At 36.7% G+C, this 24,785-nt stretch overlaps 1 protein-coding gene and 1 pseudogene across 2 annotated transcripts in view; one reads left to right on the top strand and one right to left on the bottom strand.

Annotated features, from left to right (window-relative positions):
* Positions 1 to 24,785, top strand: part of PCDH15 (protocadherin related 15) — an 869,139-nt gene that overhangs the window by 148,411 nt on the left and 695,943 nt on the right. The window lies entirely within an intron of this gene.
* On the bottom strand, positions 1,540 to 2,321 carry LOC144299614 (peroxiredoxin-1 pseudogene; annotated as a pseudogene).

The raw sequence follows: 24,785 nt of genomic DNA, 5'->3' as shown, positions 1-24,785 counted from the left end.
AACTAGGACCTTTGCCAAATAGCATTAGATAAATTATCAATTCCATGGGAGTTTATTTAAATATGTAAAGTGAGATATATTCTCAGGATAAAGAAAAACACACACAATAACCACTAGCAGGATGACTGCCTGGGAAACTGCTGACACTGGACCCGAGCCAGCACAGGCAGTCCACATTCGTCTCCACCAACCCCAACAGCAGAAGTCCCTTTTCTCAGCCAGTTTAAATGTGCATTTTGGGAGCAGATCTCCACAAGCATGTTTGAAGAAAATTATCATGTACTTCTGTTTGTTGTATAATATTAACTCCTTCATTCCCTGACATTAAAAAAAAAAAAAAAAAACACAGAGAGACTGACTTATGTATTCAGGCCATATAAAAATCAGCTTCTATTTACTGAAGTCTTCATGAGTTTTCCAAGTGTGGTGCTCATGCTGATATTAAGAGACATCCTACAAACAGCCTTGCAAAGAAGCTCTTTAATTCTGCATTTTCTATTACTCCTGTCCCATCACTGGAGATTACTTGAAGTAACAACTGGCTAATGATGGAATTGTTAATAAGAATAACTAGAGACTGGTGCACCTGGGTGTTTCAGTGGGTTTAATGTCCAACTCTTAGTTTTGTGATCTTAGGGTCATGGGACCAAGCCCTGTGTCAGGCTCCACAGAAAATCTTCTTGAAGATTCTCTCCCTCTGCCTCTCCCTGCATCCTCTCTCTCTCTGTGTGTCTCTCAAATAAATTTTCAAAAAAAGTAATAACTAGAAACTTATGCAAAAGCACTTCGAAAACAGAAGATGTTCAAGAACATCCCCCAAGACAGGGAAATGTCGAGTACTAGTACTTCTGGTTGACCTTGCAAAATACAGTGTGATATGCAATATTGCAATTTAAGATTTCTGACATGTTTTGGTAAATAATAATATATTTTTTAAAAAATCAATAACTTAGACTATGAAAATCATATTCAATAAGCTTTGGAAATAACTGAATCTCATTCAGAATTTTATGCCTATGTGATTCATATACCATATTTTATTTCTTATTTTTAAAATATTTATTTATTCATGAGAGACACAGAGGGAGAGAGAGAGAGAGAGAGAGAGAGAGAGAGAGAGAGGCAGAGACACAGGCAGAGGGAGAGGCAGGCTCCTTGCAAGGACCCCGATGTGGGACTCAATCCTGGGACTCCAGGATCACACTCTGAGCTAAAGGCAGATGCTCAACTGCTGGGCCACCCAGGTATCCCCATATTTTTTTTCTTTAATTTTTTTCCCTTCACTCAAGTTTAATAGAAACAAAGATGAGCAGTGATGCTCCACTACTGGGCACATCAGTTGGCCTGCCCCATAGCACAACTCAGGGGGTTCTCTCCAGAGGAAGAAAAGCTGGTTTCCTCGGCCCCTGCAGGAAAGGCCTGTCCTGTCCCACACCACATTTGCACTGAGTCTGAAATATTGTGTTTGAAGATGACAATAGTACAAAAGAGATTTTTCATGGTCTCCCACTGCAGTCCGGCCCTAACATGGGCCACTGCTCACTTCTGCTTAGAGAAATATCCTTTGCTCTTCTGGACAGCAGGCTTGAAGGCATTACAGCCAGGCTTGTAGCCCACTGGGCATACTTCCTCATGCTTATCAGGAAACTGAACGAGTCTGAGTCTCATCCACAGAGTGGCCACCAGGGAGGTTTTCAGAGATCTGCTGAAAGATACCTTTATCCTCAATGATAAAGATGCACGAGGTACCTTCATCAGCCTTAAGACTCCATAATCCTGAGCGATAGTATGCTTGGGGTGTGATAGGAAGGGAGTGTTCATGGATCCCAGTCCTCTTTGTTTCTTGGGTGTGTGGATCCATACCAGGTGAACAGAAATAGGAATCTACAGAAACATCAATCAATTGGCAGTTGAGTTTCTTCTTTTATTTTTTATTTTTTTTGAGATTTTATTTATTTCTTTGAGAGAGAGACAGAGAGAGCATGAGCAGAGGGAAAAACTGAGGGAGAAACAGACTTCCTGCTAAGCAGGGAGCCCAATGTGGGACTCGATCCTAAGACCTTGAGATCATGACTTGAGCCGAAGGTAGACACTTCACTGACTGAGCCACCCAGCCACCTGACGGGATGGTTGAGTTTCTTAAATCCTTCTGCTCTGTCACTGAAAACACTGATCTCTATGGGTCACAGAAAGATGAAGTCAAGAGAGTGAAAGAACACAGCATATTTTCCTTTGTAGTCAGAAACTGACAATTTGGTGTAATGGCATTGACTTTGCAGCTGGGGACAAGGGGACTCACTTCTGGCATTTCCTGAAGACATCTTGCTTTGGCAGATCTGAGAACACACAAAAGACCAGTCAGGAGGAAGACCCCTATACCCATATTTTAAATGGAGTTTTTTTTTTTTTTGAATCTATACCAAACTACAAAGACATATTGCTCTAACGGGGAAAAAAAAGTCTAAATAAATAAATTAAAATAATAAATAAATAAATAAATAAATAAATAAATAAATAAATAAATAATTCTTTAATGAAAGATATATAGGAGCAAGTGAATTTCAAAAGTATGCACAGGAGGGCGGGGGGTGGGAGTGAATGGGTGACGGGCACTGGGTGTTATTCTGTATGTTAGTAAATTGAACACCAATAAAAAAAAAAAAAGAAAAAAAAAAACTACCTTTTAGGGAATACAGACAATAAACAAACATGTTGCACAAAAGTATGCACAAAGGGAAAATTATATTCTAACTTCAAAGAATCTCAAAATAAGACTTTCTTCTCATAATGCAGAAGTCTGGCAACACCTTGATTGGAATATATTAGCAAATTATGCTGATCAATTCTACAATTCTATTGTAGAACTTCATTATATAAAAGTAGAAGGAAAGGTAATATCTTTGCTGGCCCTTCTAAAATATATTTCTTAAGTATTTTGTGAACATTCTTTCAGGTTTGAGATTTGGAAATAGTTTTGAACAGGTTTGATATAAAAAGTTATTTGAAGAGATGCTCTTAAAATAAATGAAAAGAAAACTCATATGTCAGAATAGGTTTATCAAACTTTATCACCATTCCTTCTTCTCTTTCACATTGGAAGGTTACAGGAGATGTTTACAAGGAATGACCTTGGGTCAAAGTCACTTTAGTAAAGGCTGATACTTTTATAGAAAAAACATTTGGGTTATGTATTGCCAGATATGCATTTTTAGTTTTTTGTTTAGTTTTAATGGATTCAAAATATATATATGGAATTAAGAACACGAGAAATGAACTTCTACCTCTAAACTGAGCCATTATGATTATCCTGGTTTAGGACATGATCATGATTGTTCTAGTCAGAAAAATAAGTTGTCTATGAATCACTGTATCTCTGCTAGTGAATATTTTTTTTCTATAATTTATAACTCATTGAATATCTGCTAGATCCTATGTAGTATATCTGAGTTACTAATCACTTTCATCAGTATTCATTTATTTAATTATGTATTTATCCAACACACTTTTATAGGATTGCTACTATATGCCAAGTGCTGTGGAAAGTGTTGGGGCAAGTTCATTCCAGAAGGAGGGAATAACATGTGAGGCCCCATGATCAGAAGTAAGCAGGGTATGACTTGGTGTCTGAATGAAGGCCAGTGTAAATTAAATGCTAATGAAGCTGAGGAGGTAGGCAGGGACCTGGGTTTGTTGATGGTTAACAGTGATCATTTTAGTTTTACTAGTAAGTGAAACCATTGGAGTTGTAAAAGCAGGAGCAGGAGTGAAAAGAACAGTCTGACAACGTGATCCCATTTGTTCTAATACAGATCGCTAGATATAGTGAGAAGAATGGATTCCCATAGGATTGGTAGAGAATATTAACCCCACAGGCAAGATACAGGTCCTTGGATAGTCTAAGCAGGAGACAGTGGTAGTTATGTGTGTCTATTTATATTTTTGTAATTAAAATAAAATAAATATTTTATATTTAAAATATACACACATATGATGTGTGATTTATTAAAAACCAGGAGGGAGTGAGGGGAGTAAAGGGAGGCAAAGTTGGGATAAGTCGTCTTGAGAACAGGGCTATTCACTGAGACAGAAACTAAAAGGACCACAATTAGCAGGGATATCATGAGTTTAATTGAGGGCAAATTGAGTTGGAAAGAGCAAGTAGTCGATTCAGAATGATGTTGAATTTTTGCCACAATAACTGTAAGTATTTTGAATGTTTTGCCCTGATTTTTCTTAAAAGATCACCAAGGTGGGAGAAAATTATCAAATGTACAATTATTCTGGTTTTGTTTTGTGTTGAAAGAAAAATACGTTTAATTTTTATTACTCTCTGATCCTTTACTTAATGTGGTAACAAGTTAATGAATTTGCTTTTCTTTATAGCAATGTCCAATATACATTTGATAAAATGACAATTATATATTAAAACGTTGGGCAGCCCGGGTGGATTAGTGGTTTAGCTCTGACTTCAGCCCAAGGCATGATCCTGGAGACCCAGGATCGACTCCTGTGTCAGGCTCTCTGCATGGAGCCTCCTTCTCCCTCTGCCTATGTCCCTGCCTCTCTCTCTCTCTCTCTCTCTGTGTCTGTCATGAATAAATAAATAAAATCTTTAAAAAAATAAAACATGTAATTGCTAAGATAACAATTATATATTGGATATTACTTCAAAATAAGAAACATAATTTTTCCCAAGAAAGATAGACATTGATGTTTTGTTTAATTTGTTAAAATAATTAAAGTCAAAATAATGGAGAAATAATAGAATGTCAATCTAGCATTCTAGAATGAAGAATGTTTCTCTAAAAAGTTAGAGATTTTAGACCTTTTACTTCCTTTTTAATAATATAAAATGAGCAAATTTAGATTTTACTTCAATAAATACCTTTTAACTCTTAATCTGTTGACCAAATAAGATTTTAGGAATCTAAGTCCAAATAATATATGTATTCTTCCTCATAGACTCATTCTTTGAAATCATGTTTGTCTGAATTCCTATAAATCATATTACAAACTATAGAAATTAAAAATGATTTTAGATTTTGTGGTGACTGCATTATATAAAACAAAAATAGGATTTTTAATTTATTAATAAATGTGCATATATGCAATTTTTTAAAAATTAAGTGTAAGGAAAATGATCATGCATTATTTCCACACCCACGTGTAATTCAATATGAAAACATGAAATACAACTGTTAATTTGGAAAGATTAAAAGTAATACTCCCTAGCAGTGTTTGTCCTCCTTAAGGAACATGAGGGCTAAAGGGCAGAAGTGTTATGTTATGGGGATACAAGTATGAAGAACCGAAGCTGAGCACCATCCTAATCCCATTAGTCATCTTATTTTCCCCGTTTTCTCTACCGTTCCTCTCTGGGTAAAATTTTACCTGAGAACATTAGGATTTTAATTATTACTAAATGCCTTTAGTGAAGATAACCATCTATGCTCTGAATATATTAACAGTGTGCAGAGATTCCTGGGAAAGATTTCTTACTCCACAGTCCAAATTTGAGTTTTGAAAGATAATCTTATTTATAAATCAGTCAGTTATTTGGTAGACCATAGCCTCCTTTTCTGAAAAAACTCATTTGATGATAGTAAAAATATAAAGGTGAAATGCATAGTTTCCCCCTGAATTTTGTACACCAGCCCAGTCTCATAAACATATGTCTAAAACATATGGTCATAAGAAACTAAAAATATTTTTACGTGTGTGTGAGAGACCCTATATTCCCAGAGTTTAAGTAGATCTATTGTGTTGTTCAAGTTATAAAATGTAACACACAGTAGAGGAATGAAGTAGTCCCCCTACTTCTATGAAGAACTAGAGTGACATCAGGATATTAAGGACTTCTGTAAATAAAATACCACTTTTTAAAATTTAAATTCAATTCAGTTAACGTACAGTGTATAATTAGTTTCAGGGGTAGAATTTAGGGATTCATCAGTTGCATATTACACCCAGTGCTCATTACATCACATGCCCTCCTTAATGTCCATCACCCAGTTACCCCATCCCCCCACCTCTCTCCCCTCCAGCGACCTCAGTTTGTTTCCTATAGTTAAGAGTATCCTAGGGTTTGTCTCCCTCTCTGATTTTGCCTTATTTTATTTTTCCCCTCCCTTTCCCTATGATCCTCTGTTCTGTTTCTTAAATCCCACATATTAGTGAAATCGTATATTCTCTTTCTCTGATTCAGTTATTTTGCTTAGTATAATACCATCTAGTTCCATTCATGTTGTTGAAAATGGCAAGATGTCATCCTTTCTGATGGTTGAGTCATACTCCATTGAATATATATACCACATCTTCTTTATCCATTCATCAGTCAATGGACATCTAGACTCTTTCCATAGTTTGGCTATTGTGGACGTTACTGCTATAAACATTGAGTACAGGTACCCCTTTGAATCACTGTATTTGTATCCTTTGGATGTAAATACCTAGAAGTGCAATTGCTGGTTTGTAGGGTAGCTCTATTTTTAACTCTTTGAGGAAACTCCATACTGTTCCAGAGTGGCTACACCAGTTCACATTCTCGCCAGCAGTGTAATAGGGCTCCCCTTTCTCCATACCTTTGCCAACATCTGTTTCCTGAGTTATTCATTTTAGTTGTTGTGACTGGTGTAAGGGGGTCTCTCATTATGGTCTTGATTTGTATTTCCCTGATGATGAGTGATGTTAAACATTTTTTCATGCATCCGTAAGCCAACGGATGTCTTCTTTGGAGAAATGTCTGTTCATGTCTTTTGCTCATTTCTTTCTTTTTTTTTTTTAAGATTTTATTTATTTATGAGAGAGAGAGAGAGAGAGGCAGAGACATAGGCAGAGGGAAAAGCAGGCTTCATACAGGGAGGCTGATGTGGGACTTGATTCTGGGTCTCCAGGATCAGGCCCTGGACTGAAGGCAGTGCTAAACTGCTGAGCCACCGGGCTGCCCACTTTTGCTCATTTCTTGACTAGATTTGTTGTTGCTAAGTTTGATAAGTTCTGTATAGATTTTGGATACTAGCCCTTGTTCTGTATGTCATTTGCAAATATCTCCTCCATAAAATATCATTGTGATGCTTGAAGAGTTGCAAATTTAGAAACACTGAGATGAAATCATAGCATAGACAATGGTGAGGCACAGTGCTTCCTGGTAATCTCAGAGCTGAAGTGATCCCCTCAAGTGACTTTGAGAGCAGACGATCAATAACGGAGACCACTTTTATAAGACTATTTTGCCAAAGGGATATCCAGAATTGACAAGGCTAAGATTTGAGAAGACCTATGCTGAATGATCTTGAAAAATATCACTTTTCCCTATCTGGGATATAGTTTCCTTATCTGTTACATGAACAGAAGAATTGAAAATAACTCTTTGGTAGGAGATATTTGTAATAAACTAGTTAGCCAAATTGACCTGGATATTGTCCATGGAGTAGGTCCTCACCTGCTGCAGATGGGTGGGGGGGGGGGGAAGGGGGAGACACAAAAACAAACAAAAAGCTTCTGTCCACGGTGCTGAATAAAATGAGCTACATATATCCTGAAATTTGATTGTTTCAATACCACAGGTATTGACCTCATGACACACACCAGATAATCATTATCTCCCCTAGGGGTAAACAGAGTAATAGCTCCCCAAAGATTCCACATCCTAATTCCCAGAACCTATAAGTATATTACATTACGTGGCAAAGGACAATTAAGATTTCAGGTAAAATTAAGTTACTCATCTGACTTCAGCATAAAGGGATTATGCTGGATTATGCAGGGGACTCAATGTAATCAATAGGGCTTAAAAGTGGAAAACTGAAACAGTTTAATTCTGCATGGGAGGGAACTGTGAGTGTGGAAGTGAGAGTGATGTGCTCTGAGAAGAAATTATCTGGCTGTCACTACTGTTAAGGATAGAGAAAGGACCGCGAGCCAAGGAAAGTGGAAAGCTTCTAGAAGCTCGAAAGACAAGCAAGTATATTTTGCTGTAGACCCCAGGAAAAGAACACAGCCCTGCCCACACCTTGATTTTAGGCTAGTGAGGCTTATGTCTTACAGAACTGTCTGTTCTGAGCTGTGTAGTCCGTGGCGATTTGTTACAACAGCCATAGAAAATTAGCACATCCCTTTAGGATTTTACAGCACTGGTAGGGGCACAGACAGAAAAGAAAACGCATAAAGCTGTCAAAGCTGCCAAAGCTGCCAAAGCTGCCAAAGCTGCCAAAGCATATTATGGGTAAACAGAATCGCTAACTAAATCATTATGGAGTCAGCTGTGTTATGTTTTTTATTGATCAATTGATTGATTGATTTCTTTTTGTTCTTAAAGAACAGTTCTGAGTTGAGCTTTGAATAGGAGTAGGATAAGCAGAGGCAGAAATAAGTGATGGAGGAAGAAACAGAGCTCAGAACAAGGAAGTAGCATATGCTATGATGGGAAGATTTGTAGGACTTCCATATACTCAAAAGAACCACAGTTTACTGAAATCCTGTCTACATATATTTCACCATCATATGTCTCAACATAGTCACAGTTTTCCTTTACATGATTTTGGGTAAACCAGCAAAACACCTGTCCCTGTTTCCTATTATTAGGAAACAATAGGACTATAGTAATTTCAGACTTATGTGTCTTATCAAATTAAAGGCTTTTAAAATATTATATTGTGTAGACTTGGGCGTCTTTGGATTTTTCTATCATTCCAAGTATTAATTTTAAAAAGAAGAAAAGTGACACTAGGCTGTGACCTGGCACTCTCCTGTCAATTTTGCCCATCTTTCTTTCTGTTGTGTACATTTCAGAGACTCAACCTAAAGTCTTAAAGCATGCTGTGTTTTTAAGACACGTGGCTTTTTACCCCTTTTTTTAAGCTTTTGCTTATTTATTCATGAGAGACACACAGAGAGTTGCAGAGACACAGGCAGAGAGAAAAGCAGGCTCCCTGCGGGAAGCCTGATGTGGGACTTGATCCCAGGAACCCGGGGTCACGCCCTGAGCCAAAGGCAGACAGAGGCTCAAATGCTGAGCCACCTAGGTGCCCCAAGATGTGTGGTTTCTTGAAAATATATTTGTTTAAGATAGCTCCATGGTTTGTCAACATCATTCATGATGTTTGTGAATTTCCAATGAGAGGGAAAATGTGATATATCCAGGTTAAATGCAATTTAGTTGTATGGTGCACCGAAACCTGAGAGTGCTGTCCTCAGCAAGGTCTGCCTGTAAGGTTAGCCCTTGTGTGGCAGCTAGGAGAGAGATTCCCTCCTGGAGTGGAGTGGAGGGGTGGGCCGCTAGAGAGGTGCAGGTGTGCGGTGTCCATACTATTGGAGTTCTTGTGTTGGGCAACTTGGTAATGGTCATTACATTCTAGAATACATACTTTGTAAGAAGAGCTCCATTCACTTGGTAATGATGATGTAATGATGATAGGCTCTAATAAACTGATTATTAAAAAAAGTATTAAATAGGGCATTAATAAACTGATTTATGATTAATAAACTACATTTAAGATCCAATTAAAATGTTAACAATAGAGGAAAGGGCTTTGGAAATAGATTCATATCATTCCAAGAATTACTGGATTAATGATTTTATATTGATTAATTGTACTTTATCTCACCTTCTTTCACAAATATTGATAATGAGTCTCTCAGAATGTTTTCTTGAGGGAGGTCAGCTATTAGACTTGATACTGAATACTTCTAGTTCTCCATCCAGGCACATTACAGGATTGCACTTCTGCAGGTCTTCTGTTTTCGTGTTCTTTAAATGATGTCCAACCGTGATATTTGTGATAAAAAGGGAATTTAATGAAAATCACCTCTGAAAGAAAAAATGCAAGTGCCAGTGTATCGTTCACCACATTTCCTTCCATCTGCAGACTGTCTCATTATTCCCTTCTGCCAAATTGCTTTTCAGAGCAGCTTCAATAGCAGAACCATTCAGATGTGGAGAATGAACAAGAGTATATATATGTCTTGTTGCGTTGAGCCTGTTTTATTTCTTTTTGTTTGTTACCACAGCATATCTTTACCTATCCTAACTGATGAATTTTTATTAAATGTTTAATTTTTTGCAGCACCCTCAGCATAATGCTTAATGTGTTATATGTGATTAAATTAATAGTGATTATATTATTATTTATTCCACTTACGTAATGGAGCTCTAACCAATACCACATAGAAATGGTATTGGTAAGCAAAGGGTTAGAAAATTTCTCAGTACATGGAGAGGCACAGGCAACTGAATGATGGATGGGGAGCCATGAAATACAGATTCTATAACTATTTTTTTTTTGTCTGCAGCTATCTTTTTATTACTTGAATTATTAAATCAAATTTCAACTATTTAACTGTATTTTATAGGAGTTTCTTAAATTCGTGTATTTATACGAGCTATTCCTGACCGTGAGTCAGGAAAGCAAGTCCCAGAATGATTTTTTATTTATAAAATGAGATTGTTTTTATACATTTTGAAAAGAGGGATCCCTGGGTGGCGTAGCGGTTTGGCGCCTGCCTTTGGCCCAGGGCGTGATCCTGGAGACCCAGGATCGAATCCCACATCAGGCTCCCGGTGCATGGAGCCTGCTTCTCCCTCTGCCTATGTCTCTGCCTGTCTCTCTCCCTCTGTGACTATCATAAATAAATAAAAATTATTAAAAAAAAAAGAAAAGAAACAATACTAAACAACATATTGTTTAGGCATACTTATATATGTGTTATTTTTTAGTAAGGAAAAAATATGAACATAAAATTTTGGTGAATGATAACATCTTGCATTATGAGTTGGATGGTTAGCACATGAATGGAAATCTTTATCTGCCTAAAGAGGCTACCAGGGAATCTACCTTAAAAAAAACAAAACTCAAATCAGAACTCCATTTTGGGCTTGCTATCCAAAGAAGTAATGCCAGATATTTTATGTTATTTTAAAACTGTAGAGTACAATAAGCTGTAGTTTCATGAATGTAAAGAAGCTTAATCATGTGTCTTTTAAATTTCATGAGGTTTAAATGTTTGTTTAGCATACTCCTAGGTGAAGCAGTTGGGAGACAGCATGTATGTACAGGCATCTTTCAAATTAACTGTTTTAATTACCAAAGTTAAAAGAAAATATATACATTTTCTTCATCTCTTTTTCTGAATTCAATTTTGCTTTCCATTATTCTCAAACTTTTTATTTATTTTTTATTTTTTTATTTTTTATTTATTCATGAGAGACAGAGGCAGAGACACAGGAAGAGGGAGAAGCAGGCTCCATGCAGGAGCCCAATGTGAGACTCAATCCCGGGACCTCAGGGTCACACCCTGGGCTGAAGGCAGGTGCTAAACCACTGAGCCACCCAGGGATCCCCAATTCTCATCCTTTTTAAAGAAAATTTACAGAGCCCTCATTCATACACCAAAATCACAGCTGCCACCCAGATGAACAAATAAATTACTCTGCATTTTCCACATAAAAATGTGTAATTTTGGATAAAATGCAGTAAGTCCAGGAACTTATATAACCATCAAAAAATAAATAAGTAAAATATTCTTCATTTTCCATATCTGTAACAAAATGGAACTGCTGTTGACACCAATGAAAGAACATTTTGAAATTTTAATCTTTTTTTTAAATGTTTTTATTTGTGATACTGACAGATTATATAAAGAACATTGTTAAGGAGGGGCACCGGGGTGGCTCAGTTAAGTTAAGCATCTGACTTGATTTTAGCTGGGGTCAAGATCTCAGGGTCGTAAGATTAAGCCTCATGTTGGGCTCCGCACTGGGTGTGGAGCCTGTTTGAGATTCTCTCTCTCCCTCTGCCCTCCTCCCCACAAAAGAACATTCTTAAGGATATAAAATGATGTCAAGATCTCCTAATTTCACTTATAAAAAGTCTCATCCCCTTGAATTACAATGTTGCTTTTGTCCTTGATACGAATAATGCACACGTACAATGCAAGCATATAGGCATGAGGAGCCCTGTGAATTAGGCTCGGTCTTTTGGCCACTTACGTAAGGGAACTGAACTTGGAAGTTGTATTTGTGAAGCTGAGGAGTGGCCAGAGGACGAGGCAGAGGCATCATTGCTGAGTGTGGGCGGCTTGGGACTTCAGGGGATGCATGGACTCGTGGACAGTTCTGGCTGCCTTGTTTATTGATTTTCATAAAATCTCTCTACGTGCCTACACTCCTTTTATGACCAAGAGTCGGTTTTAATGATCTGCATGTTGGTTGTGGGGGGATCTCTGCACAGTGAGTATATTCATCAGGTTAGAGACAACTGGTTTATAGATACTCCTTATTTTCTGGAACTATGCACAGAGAGCCCCATTTCCCTCAATGGGTCATATATGACTGGACAAGAAGAATTTGTGCTAGTTGGTTTCCTTGCTCTGCCTTTTGCTGGATTGTCCTCTTCTAACAGGGTCAAGGTGTTCTCCATGAAAGTTGCTCTGAGTTCTCTCCAGCCTCCTCCTTGGATGAAGACGTGCCCTACCCCATGATACACTATCTCCCTTCTCTCCCTGAGCTAGACAAACAGTGTGGTCAACAACTAGACTTCTTCACTCTTGGGCAACACTCCCTTGCTTCCTTTTTTTATTTTTTTTATTTTTTTTTATTTTTTTATAGAACAAATTCACCAGGCTTCAGGATCAAGCAAATCTCTTTAAGGGATGATGAGACCAACTTCTGAAAAGAATCCAAATTTTACAAGGAAAAGAGTTCAAGTTCTATCTAGAATGCTTTATTCTTTGCCTCTCACAAAACAATATGCCTAAAAACCAAGAAATCCAGGAGAAAGTACTCAATGGACACTCTTCCACTTCTTATGTGGCTCTCTGACCTTCAGGTTCCTCCTTGCTCCCTTCTTCAGGTTGCTGCATTTAATCAAAATATAACATAACTCCTTCCACAGGAACTTACCTCATTTCCTGGACCTTCTACAATCTCCATACTCATTATAGTGTTAGACCAAAACCAATTTGGAACCAAAGCTCAGGTGTTAGTCTGGTAACCAGAGATTCTCAGTTATAATTTCACTTGAGCAAGTGAGAATATACTTTCCATTCCCTACTTCCTTTTTATATTCCTGTAGCCTGTTCACTGTCTATCCTAGTTTGACCTATAACATGTACAGCTCCCAAAAAATGTATAAATATTTTTCCTTGAAACATACACTCCTGGGACACCTGGGTAGCTCAGTGGTTGAGCATCTGCCTTTGTCCCAGGGTGTGATCCCAAGGTCCTGGGATCGAGTCCCACATCTGGCTCCTTGAAGGGAGCCTCCTTCTCCCTCTGCCTGTGTTTCTGCCTCTTTCTCTGTGTGCCTCTCATAAATAAATAAATAAAGTCTTAAAAAAAAAATTCTTAAAAAAATACACTCCCAATCCTCTTGAGGCAAAATCCAGGTCTGAATTTACAGTCTATGGCATATTTTGTTATATGGAAATTTCAGATAAGTGATTAATAAGCTTATGTCTACTTTTTTGATCCAATCTTGGGTATAGTGCAAATGCTTATATTTTCCCTTGGAATGGAAGATTTAAGAATAAGGATGCCAATGCTTGAAATATTTCAAACCCTTTAATGTAGGGCTGTTGCATTTCTTCCTTTATATCCTTTTAAATTATTTCTATGAGGTTTTCTTTTTAATATTTAAGTGTAACACACACAAATATTAGCTGAAATTTTATTAGAAACCAAAATATCTCATCTTCATCCTGATTAAGAACATGGATTCTTAATGTGGCTAACATTTTAACTCATGAGGGCCAACCCATGCGGTTTAGTGTTTTAGAGACAAGATGCTTGGTTTTAAGAGCCCAAAATACAGCATTGTTTCTCACTGAAAAAAAAAAAAAGATGGATTGACATTTCCCCTCAGTAATATTAAACAAAATTAATAATAAAATGGCACACATCCAATTAGATAGAATATAAGTGATGAAGAAAACAAAAATAACGATTTTGTTTTAAACTGGCTTATTTAGAATACATGAGGAGAAATGAATAGAATAATCAGAGGATTCATGTTGAACGAATCTATCTGTATGTAAGAAGAAAATATAGGGCACCTGGGTGGCTCAGTGGTCGAGCATCTGCCTTTGGCTCAGGGCATGATCCTGGGGTCCTGGAATCGAGTCCAGCATCAGGGTTCCCACAGGGAGACTGCTTCTTCCTCTGCCTGTGTCTGCCTCTCTCTCTGTGTCTCTCATGAATAAATAAATAAAATCTATTTTTTTAAAAAAGAAAATATATATGAATCCTTGAAAGGAACTTCCACTTGCTACTTTCTCTTTATCACTTTAGCATGCAGACTTAAAGGCCTGCTTTTAAGGGCTGGTGTGGCTAGGGCTCATTTACTGAAATCAGAAATAGTAATTTCTAGTCATCCACAGTTCATACATGATGCTGTGATAGATGGGAGAAAACCAATAAGGATTCTGTGGCAGCTAGTAGCAAACCACTATCAAAAATGGATATAATTCTATACCCCTCTTAGCTTGAATTTAATAGATGTGCTTTTATAATTATTTTAGGATGTTAAAATTCAGCTTTACTGAAGGTTGTTTGAATAACTATTGACCATATAATTTTTCTGTGATTAATTGCACATGTAAATAATCAATAAAGTAGTATAGTGCATTATATTTTTACTTGTTTTCCCAGAACAGGTAATATGATAGAATTCATTCACTTTAGTGATAGTTATTGTTCCCTTTAAGTCAAAATAAATTATAGAATCTAACAAAAAATTGAAGGCATATAATGAAAATTCCAGGAATACAACCAAAATTAATAATCTACTGAAAGTCTTTATGATTTGAGTGGATTAGTTTTGTTTCTTTTTTTAATGCAGGATTATTTCATCCTGGTTTTGACCATTTGATTGTCCAATAGATATTCAATCCCATCTCTAAAATTATAATAGCCATCATCCCGCTACATTCCTTTATTTATTCACCTTTCTAATTGTGTAAGCCAAGAAGCAACTTGGATATCCTGCCTCCTATTCTACATATTAGTTCTGTTGATTAGTAGATCTGATTGATTGTTAGCTATTTATTTCATCAGTTCCTTCCTACGAGCTTTGCTATTTGGTTAAGACTCCATGTTCTATTATTGTGACAAGCACAGCAGTCTCCTAGGTGGTCTCACTGCCTCATAAAACTTTACTGTTTTCTTAGAGTACTCCTTCTGAAAAATAGACACTAAAAAAAAGGAATTTAAAAATGGTTAAATCTATGAGCCTGGTCTATGAAGTATTCCATGTTCAAACTCACCTACTCAAAGTTAACCTGATTAACATACAAAAGTTACTCAAAGAAAACATACATATGATGCCTCGATGTCTTTCGTAGAGTTTGTCCAGCATCTTGTTCATCTGTAAAAAAACATCTCAAGGGGCAGCTGGGTGGCTCAGTCAGTAAACATCTGCCTTCAGCTCAGGTCATGATCCCAGGGACCTGGGATTGAGTCCCACACTGGGCTCCCTGCTCAGTGGGGAGTCTGCTTCTCCCTCTTTCCTTCCCCTCATTCGTGCTCTTTCTTTCACTCTCTCTTAAATAAATATATAAAGTCTTTAAAATAAAACAAAACAACAGCTCCGGAGTCTTTTCCTAGAAGTTTTCCTTTGTCTCCATTCCTTGCAGATTTACTGACTCTCTGCTCCATCTGCCTACTTTGCCTTGAAAGCAACATAACATTTATTATACCAGATAACTCATCTGTTTTCCCAAATGGACTATCCAAACCTTTAAGCCAGGAACTGGGTCATATTTATCTTTATAGATGGGTATGTTGTAGGAAGTTTACTCTGTAACCTAGTGTGGCTTTAAGGACTACTTATTTTGCCTGATGGCTTGGCTATTAGCCTTCCATAAAAGATGTCTTCCATCTGTTTGAGCTAATATCTCTAGGGTTGGAATTGTGAAATTGCTTATTATTTGTACCTGTCCTCTCTAACTGACCCTTCAACATGGATTCAGTTCTTGTTACCCCTCTGCCCTCCTGGACGTGATTTTTTAGACTGATCCTTTTTCTCAAGGCATTCAGTATTCAGGCTTGACAACATGGCCATTAAATCCACTTTCACTTCTATCTAAAACTCAGCCTGAGTCTCATTCCATGGTTTAGATCAATTGCGCATCCACAAGTATCCCACTAAGAATGTGTTGAATGAGTTAATGGTGAGATGAGACTATATGTGTGTTTAAAAATATCTCAATGCCTAAATATTTTCCTTGATTCCAGAAGCAATATTCTAGAAACTTTGTTTTTTCTTTTCTTTGTAAGATTTTATGTATTTATCAAAGAGAGAGAGAGAGACAGAGAGAGAAAGAGAGAGAGAGAATACAACCAGGGGAATAGCAGAGGCAGAGGGAGAGGGTGATAATCTCCAGCACACTCCAAGCTGAGCACTGAGCCCGGTGTGGGACTCGATCCCATGACCCTGAGATCATAAGCTGAGCTGAAATCAAGAGTCAGATGCTCAACCGACTGAGCCACCCAGGCGCCAAGAAGCAATGTTCTTTTTCACCGTTTAAAAATATCCCTCTTCCAGTACATAAACAAGAAGAAAAATAAATCATTTAAACTCAGAGTTTATCTTTTCACTCATTCCTCTGAGAGAAAACTGCACAGATATCAAATCCCCAGTTTTATTTTTTAGACACACTTTATGACATTGCAAACATTGAGTACAGATAACAAACAATAATAATTAATCAAAGTTGATTTTAGTTTGCCTGAAGCATGTCTGTGAGAAAATGACACAGCGAATGTTCTCATAAAAATGTGTTGCTAATGTGTCACTGAAATACAAGACTAAAACCAAAGATGAAGGAGTTCCCCTGCACGTATCTTTTGTGTCAACCTTTTCTATTGGTTGATTTCTTTCCCAGGTTTTGATAATTTCTTTTCCCTACAAATGACAGTTGATGTTTGTAACATTCTGGATTTATTATATTTCCATCCAACTCTGTATCCCTTCTCTTTTTGTCTGGCCAAGGTCAGCATTAGAAGAAAAGAATACTCAAAGACAGAGGCTGACTTCCATGAAAAAATACTGATGATAAAACTCCTCGCTTTGCCATAATTGAGGAATCTTTGTGAAATATTGGGCCCCTAAAGGAGAAATTAGTATGTTTAACCAGCAACATGCTGTGGAGGTGGCAAAAACATGTGCCATCCTGTTCGTGCCAGTGGAATGTTCTCTTCACTTTCTTCCAACATGCTGGCCATCAGCTCCTAACATCCTCTCAGGAAGAGCCTCTATTGCTACTTGGAAAAAGGCGAAAGGTGGCCCTAATTGCATGCAAGAGGAGGCAGAGAGTGAACTGTTTAACCTTGCCAACTGGTTTGTGAGTTTCTGATCAAAGGTAGTGTATATAATGGCGTATATTCAATGTGGAAAGTTGTCACAAAGAGACCACGTAGGTTAAAAAGGAGGACATTTCTTTTATATCTACAATCTACCCAATGTCAGACTTCTCCATATATTAGGAAAATGTGTTGCTTTCTAGGCAAAACTCTTTAATCTCTGCTTTTCCAATCATAACCCCCTTCAAAGATTAGGGCAAAATTCCATTAATCTGTGAAAATATGTATCTCTCAATTATATTAAGGAAAGTCCAAAGACTTGGTAACTAGGATGCATGCATATGGCAGCTAATAATTTTAATTTGTAATTTCAAATTGTTTCTCTACAAAAGAGTTAATTTAAAAGCTGCTAAGATGTGCCCCACCTATTTGGTCACTATTCAACTTAGATCTTCCACTCAAACTCAGGTTATAATTATTAATTTTTAGAAGTAAAATTTAATACATATTAAAAATATTAAACTAGTCTAGGTCTGTGAAAGAAAACACACACACACACACCCCTGTATAATATACCTACATAATTTTTCAAATATAGGCTAGGCAATGGTAAATGAGAATAAAATTAGTATTGTCTACACCACAACACTTCATAAGGCCAATTTTTGAAAGTGTTATAACAATCATTAAGGAATTATGGACTCTTTATGAACTTTACATTTTACTAATTCTTTAATAGCCAGATATATACTTTGAATCCTTCTAATTATTCATTAATTCACCAATTTATTCATTCAGCAGGTAAACACATATATCTTTTGGATCCTGTCATATAATGTAGTAGGTAGAAATCCAAAGATAATAGGGCTTATGAATGATCATAAATTACTATTGTCCAGATTTTTTACTAGACTCTTCACATTCATGAATATGTAATTCTGATTAAAATTTTGTAAACACCCGAGGCTTATGGAGACTCTGTAATCCAGGCTTATCATTTGAGACAGCCAAGATACAAAGGAAGGTGCATCTTACTCTGAAACCCTTAATATTCTACTGCAAGCCACAACAAGCACCTCTCTCTGGTTGCTTGCAAATGTGTTCCATAAGTATTGGCACTAAACAAACAAAAACCAAAAAAGAGTAGACTCATGTTCACATAATAAGATTCTCTGTGGTTACAGTTTTTTTTTAACCACATCTATTAAATATAATTTAAGGCTAGACAATTTAAAAATTCTATTTCAACCTAAAAATATTATCCAGTACATCCATTCAATTACAATTTGGAATCCATTTGAGTTTTACAAAGTAAAGTTTAGCAAAGTAAAATATTTATATTTTGTTTAAGCATTTTAATTATGAATTACTAAATACCACTTTTCTTGGGAAATAAGGATTTTTTAGTGTGTAATAGACTCCCTATTTTTAAGATTCTCTTCTACATTTATAAGTATATTCTATGTGATTTAAAGGGGCATAATTTTCCCTGTGATTATTTAGTGTTGTTTTTATTCCTGCTAAAACATCAGTAAAAGCTCAATGTATCTTTTCCCAAAACAGTGTAAAATAGAGTAAAAAAAATGCAAATATAACTATTTCCCTAAAGTTATACATGAGATAACTTGTATAAATGGGGCACGATGGATGTGTGCAGAGCTTTACCACCAAAACCCCCGCAGAGTGCAAGGCCGGTGAACATCCTGGGACTTGTGTTTTACTGCAGTGGATGGCATTTACTTTGAAGGGTAGGGCTGCAATCAGCAATGATAGGGAAGAAGTCAACACAAAGTAGAAACTGGTCCACCTAGAACAGACTACTGCAAAGTCAGACAGGGAATGTAAAATCAATCGAACCCAACTGTGAATAATGAGACTGATGAGACTGGACTTTATTCTGAGCTAATGGGAATCCAGAAGGTATTCAGGAGGAGAACTAACCTGAAAAACTGTGTGATGTTTGAAGAAAATGTATCTGAGGGTGGTAAGCAAGTTTCATCAAGTCTTGGGAGGCTGAGAATCAGGAAACTGCTTTGAAGGAGACCATGGGGATGAGGTTGTGGGAGGCCCTGGTGGAGGCAGGGGTGGAGAGAGATACTGTAGAGGAAACAGCCAGGAGGTCAAGTCCTGAGCCTGTAACGGGGGAAGAGCACAGAGACTCAGATCACACTGACAGTAGACAGTTGGACTTGGAGTAATGGAAGGATTTGAAGCACCGTGATACCAACCTACCCAGTAGGTTCTGTTGCTCAGGACCCGTGGAAAACACAGATGAAAGTCTTGTCAGTGATCATTGATCTTTCCAAGTCCTGGGCATCAGTAAGTTCTCGGTGGCACTCTATTCCCCTGGAGCTGCAGGCTTCCCTTCAGAGACAGAAAAGCCGAGGACATGGGACATGTAGTGGCCTGGGACCTCCCCTTCTCCCCACCCCCCCTCCAGCAGGCACAGCCAGCATTGGTCTTGATGGGTAGGTGCCCTCAGGCAATATGAAGAGAAGAGCTCCTGTCCCTCCCTGGGCAGCAGTGGACTCTGCCAACCTATCTCTTTCTCTAATTCCCTGCCCCATGGCTGCACCCCCATCACAGGTCTGGTTCCCTTCGCTTCCCTCAGGGATGTCCCTTCCCCTCTCTTTTCACCCCCATACATTTTAGTTTGTATTAAATTTTATGTGTGGCTCATCATTGATTGACTATCCTGTCTTTCTTATCAGATGGGTGTTTCCAGCCAAGCAAGGTTGAGATTGCTCAGAGCAGATTGGGATTTGGGTGGAAAAGATGAATGGGGAGAAAGCAGAAATATTGCACTACTGAAAAGAAAAAAAAATATATATATATATAGATTAAAAATGAAAAATGGATAGTTACTGAGTGTTCACATGCAAAGGGAATAAAAGATATCAGATATTTTCCATCGTCTGGATGAAGAAGATGAGATGATCTGCACAAAATGTCTGGCTTTAGGTGGATGAGAGAATTCAGAAAAATGGGTCCCTACAAATCTCATATTTTGTGAAGTCCTTCTAAATGTAGTTATTCTGCATATCATCTTGATTTTCTCATGCAAAGTAGACTTTCCCTACAAAATAATCTTGGAGAGGTATGTAAAAATCAGCATATTTAGTAAATTGAACCAGTCAATATACACTGAAGGATGCATTTTATTAATAATAGTAATTATTGCTACTAGCACAATGTTTGGAAGGTCACTAACGAATACTTGTTCATTTACTTGAAATAGTGCATTAATCCCTTTTAAGATAAATGTTGCTTTTGTTACATAAATACACTCAAATTCAGCTCTTATGAATGAATCAGATTTATGTTCTCAGGGTTTATTTAAAATGAACTCAGCTATATCATTTAAAATAAATAATAGTTTTCTTTACATACACAGTAAACCTTTGGGGACATAATTAAATCTGCTATTTTGATGTTTTTTAAAGAAAGGATGTATTTTTCTCTTTATTGAGTATTCAGAGATTGACATTTTTATTCTTTTATGATAAAATTAGTACTAGATCTTTCTTTTTTTTAAAGGAAAGCATGGCAGATTGTTTAATGAATAGATTTTTAATAGAGGGGAATAATAGAAACATTGTATGGATAATATTTCCCTTAGTATGGCACCGGCATTAGTACAGACTGCCTCTTTCTCTTGAAGGCATAATTCTATTCAAAATACAAGTAATCCTACAGCATATGTAGGAAATATATAAACATACAGATAATATAATGTTACGGTTTTAAAAGCTATGCTGTGCTGTTATGACTGTTGTGATTATATATTAATAAGACCGATTTTTGACTCAATTTTCCAGTGGTATCTACCATAAAATGTGGTTTTTAGCTTTCCCAAGAAAGCAGAAAGTAATGGAATTCAAAGATTTAAATATGCTGATGCAGTGTTCTTACTGAAGGTGATCTGGAGTATTTAGTATCCCTGACCTTCACAGAAGAGTAAAAAAAGAATCAGTTTTAAAATGCAACCTAAAAAAAAAATAATAATAAAATAAAATAATAAAATAAAATAAAATAAAATAAAATAAAATAAAATAAAATAAATAAAATATAAAATAAAATAAATAAAATAAAATATAAAATAAAATAAATAAAATAAATAAAATAAAATAAAATAAAATAAATAAAATAAAATAAAATGCAACCTATATTTTACATGATCATTTTACATGTTTTACCTGATCATTTCCCCCCAAACTGTGTTTGGGCTCAGTTTCATTTATAAGACTAGAAATAACAGAATCATTTTACCATCTTATATCCACCTACTAGAATAAATCCATTGTATCAGATTTTTCCTGTATGACCTGTGATTAAAAAGTAATAAGATGGGTATTTTATCAGAATTTTCTGCATGATTTTTCCATTGCTCTATAATTATAACATACGGGCAGCCTGGGTGTCTCAGTCAGTTCAGTGTCTAATTGTTGACTTCAGCTCAGTTCATGATCTCAGGGTCATGAGACCCAAGCTCCCAGTCAGGCTCTGTGAGTCTGCGCTGAGTGTGGAGCCTGCTTAGGACTCTGTTTCTCCCTCTGACCCTTCCCCCAATCTGTCTCTCTCTCTCAAATATTAATAATAATATAATTATGTCATAGGCTCAGAGTATGATTCCCTCCACCATATTTTTAAATCTATGTATATCCAAAATAATTTTCCTAGAGCAGAGGTCAGCAAACATTTTCTGTAAAGATCACAGTAAATCACTTAGGCTTTGCAAGCTAGATGGTCTGTGCTGCAGTGACTCACCCTCCCCTTGTAGCATGAAAACTATCAGCTCTGCATGAAGGAGTGTACAAGACTATGAATATTGAAATTAGAATTTTTAAAAAATTTTTCTTTCTTCTTTCTTTCTTTCTTTCTTTCTTTCTTTTCTTTCTTTCTTTCCTTTTTCTTCTTTCTTTCTTTCTTTCTTTCTTTTTTCTTTCTTTCTTTCTTTCTTTCTTTTTCTTTCTTTCTTTCTTTCTTTCTTTCTTTCTTTCTTTCTTTCTTTTCTTTCTTTCTTTTTTCTTCTTTCTTTCTTTCTTTCTTTCTTTCTTTCTTTCTTTCTTTCTTTCTTTTTTCTTTCTTTCTTTCTTTCTTTCTTTCTTTCTTTCTTCCTTTCTTCTTTCTTTCTTTCTTTCTTTCTTTCTTCTTTCTTTCTTTCTTTCTTTCTTTCTTTCTTTCTTTCTTTCTTCTTTCTTTCTTTCTTCTTTCTTTCTTTCTTTCTTTCTTTCTTTCTTTCTTTCTTTCTTTCTTTCTTTCTTTTTCTTCTTCTTTCTTTCTTTCTTTCTTTCTTTCTTTCTTTCTTTCTTTCTTCTTTCTTTCTTTCTTCTTTCTTTCTTTCTTCTTTCTTTCTTTCTTTCTTTCTTTCTTTCTTTCTTTCTTTCTTTCTTCCTTTCTTTCTTTCCTCTTTCTTTTTTAATAATAAATTTATTTTTTATTGGTGTTCAATTTGCCAACATACAGAACAACACCCAGTGTTCATCCCGTCAAGTGCCCCCTCAGTGCCCCCCTCAGTGCCCGTCACCCAGTCACCCCCACCCCCCGCCCCCCTCCCCTTCCACCACCCCTAGTTCGTTTCCCAGAGTTAGGAGTCTTCATGTTCTGTCTCCCTTTCTGACATGAAATTAGAATTTTAATTCACTTGCCAAGAAATATTAGTCTTGCTTTGATTTTTTTCCCCCAACTATGTGAAAATGTAAAAACTATTTTTATTTTATTGGCCATGCAAAAATCAGGCAGTGGTCTGGATTTGTCCAGGGGGCTGTCATTTGCCTAATCCTGTCCTAGATCACACCATCAGCAAACCTGCTCTTAGAAGACCTGTCATGGCTTAAAAGGATGCACATTAGACCTGGAGAGGAGTACCAGTGTGAGCTAGAGGGATATTGTAAACTCGGTCCATGCAGCAAGGGCTCCAAGAGGAAGAGCATAAATTGTGACAGTCCAGAGAACTAAATGTAATAATTTACTTAAAAGTGGGGTATAACGGTAGGGTTGCCTGCTGGATCCTCATTTTGAAGTCGCTGTTTGGTGGAAACCAACGCCTCTGCTCAGAATCCCTTCCCCTGTGCTTTCCCCACTCCCCGGATTTGCTGAAGCATGAGCCATGGGCTCCAAGAGTCCACGGGGATGGACACAGAAGGGGCAAAGTGTATTCTCATCAGTTTTACTAGGTGCAATGATTGTGTTAAATTCCTCAACCTTCAAGACTTCTCTCAATGCCACTGGGAACCCACCCCTGTTGTCTTCCATTGCTTCTCTTATCCCAATCAATGAATATCACCCCTCCTTTCTTTAAATTATTTAAAAGGTTTTGGTTCTTATAGACAGATACTAATTAGCAGTCTGCCATGCAAGAGAGGTGAGGAATTCTTATTTTATGTCTTTTTAAAGCAGTAGATTCTGAGGAGGCAGGGCCGATCCTAGTATCCTTGTCAATTTTCTCCCAGAGACGATTTTATTTTTAACCATTATCACTTAGGCATTATATGTGTTTTAAGTGAATTAAACCTATAAAATGAAATGTGAAAATGTTCTAGATTCTTAACTATTAATATTGAAGATTTATGCTTAGCTTTCTTTTCTTTCTTTAACGAGAAGATTTCATTAGTTAGAAATAATTAACGTCATGAACCAAATGATCAGTTTTATGAATTTCATACTAAAGGGGCACTTTGGTGGCTCAGTAAGTTAGCATCTGACTCTTGAATTTTGGCTCAGGTCATGATCTCAGAGTCATGAGATCAAGCCCCTCGTCAGGCTTTCTGTGGAATGCAGAGCCTGCTTGAGATTCTCTCTCCCTCTCCCTCTTCCCCTCTCTCTGCTTGTGAGCTCTCTGTCTCTCTCTCTCTCTCAAAAAAAAAAAAAAAAGATATTTAAAAATTAAAATTTCATATTACATATTTCTTTTTAATGAACATTTCCATTTGATACTTTGGTATTTCCATGAAGTTCCGTTTTCTCCTTTTCCCTTTTATCTACAGATTTTTTTTTCATATAGAATAAAGTTACTGATACCTCCATATAAAGCGACCTCTGTGTATACACTCATTTATAATTCTTCATAGTATAGTTATTTCAACACCAAAGAGCTGGGTCTTTTTTTTTTTTTTTTTTTTTTAAAGCACATTCTTTCATAACATTTCAACACAGCTACTTATTCTAAATGTAGAAATAGGTCACATGTGGCAGCTCATGATTTCACCCAGCCCATATCTGGGTGCATCCACACACATGCTCAAGTGGGTAATACCTGTTATTAGAACACATGTGTTTGCTTACGTAGAGGAGAGACAATGACATACCATAAATTATAATCACTGCATTCATAGTGCCGCATTTGCTGATCTCTTACTCTATGCCAGATATCATGTTAAGTACCCCGCTTGCATTCTTATTTGGGGCTCACAGCCATTTGGTTGATTGAAAAATAAACAACTTTATAAACATTTCTTCCTTCTTCGTCATTAATGAGTTCACTTGAAAT

The sequence above is a fragment of the Canis aureus genome, chromosome 27 (genome assembly GCF_053574225.1).
Source record: "Canis aureus isolate CA01 chromosome 27, VMU_Caureus_v.1.0, whole genome shotgun sequence".
Lineage (NCBI taxonomy): Eukaryota > Metazoa > Chordata > Mammalia > Carnivora > Canidae > Canis > Canis aureus.
This window is presented reverse-complemented; position numbering and strand designations above follow the sequence as displayed.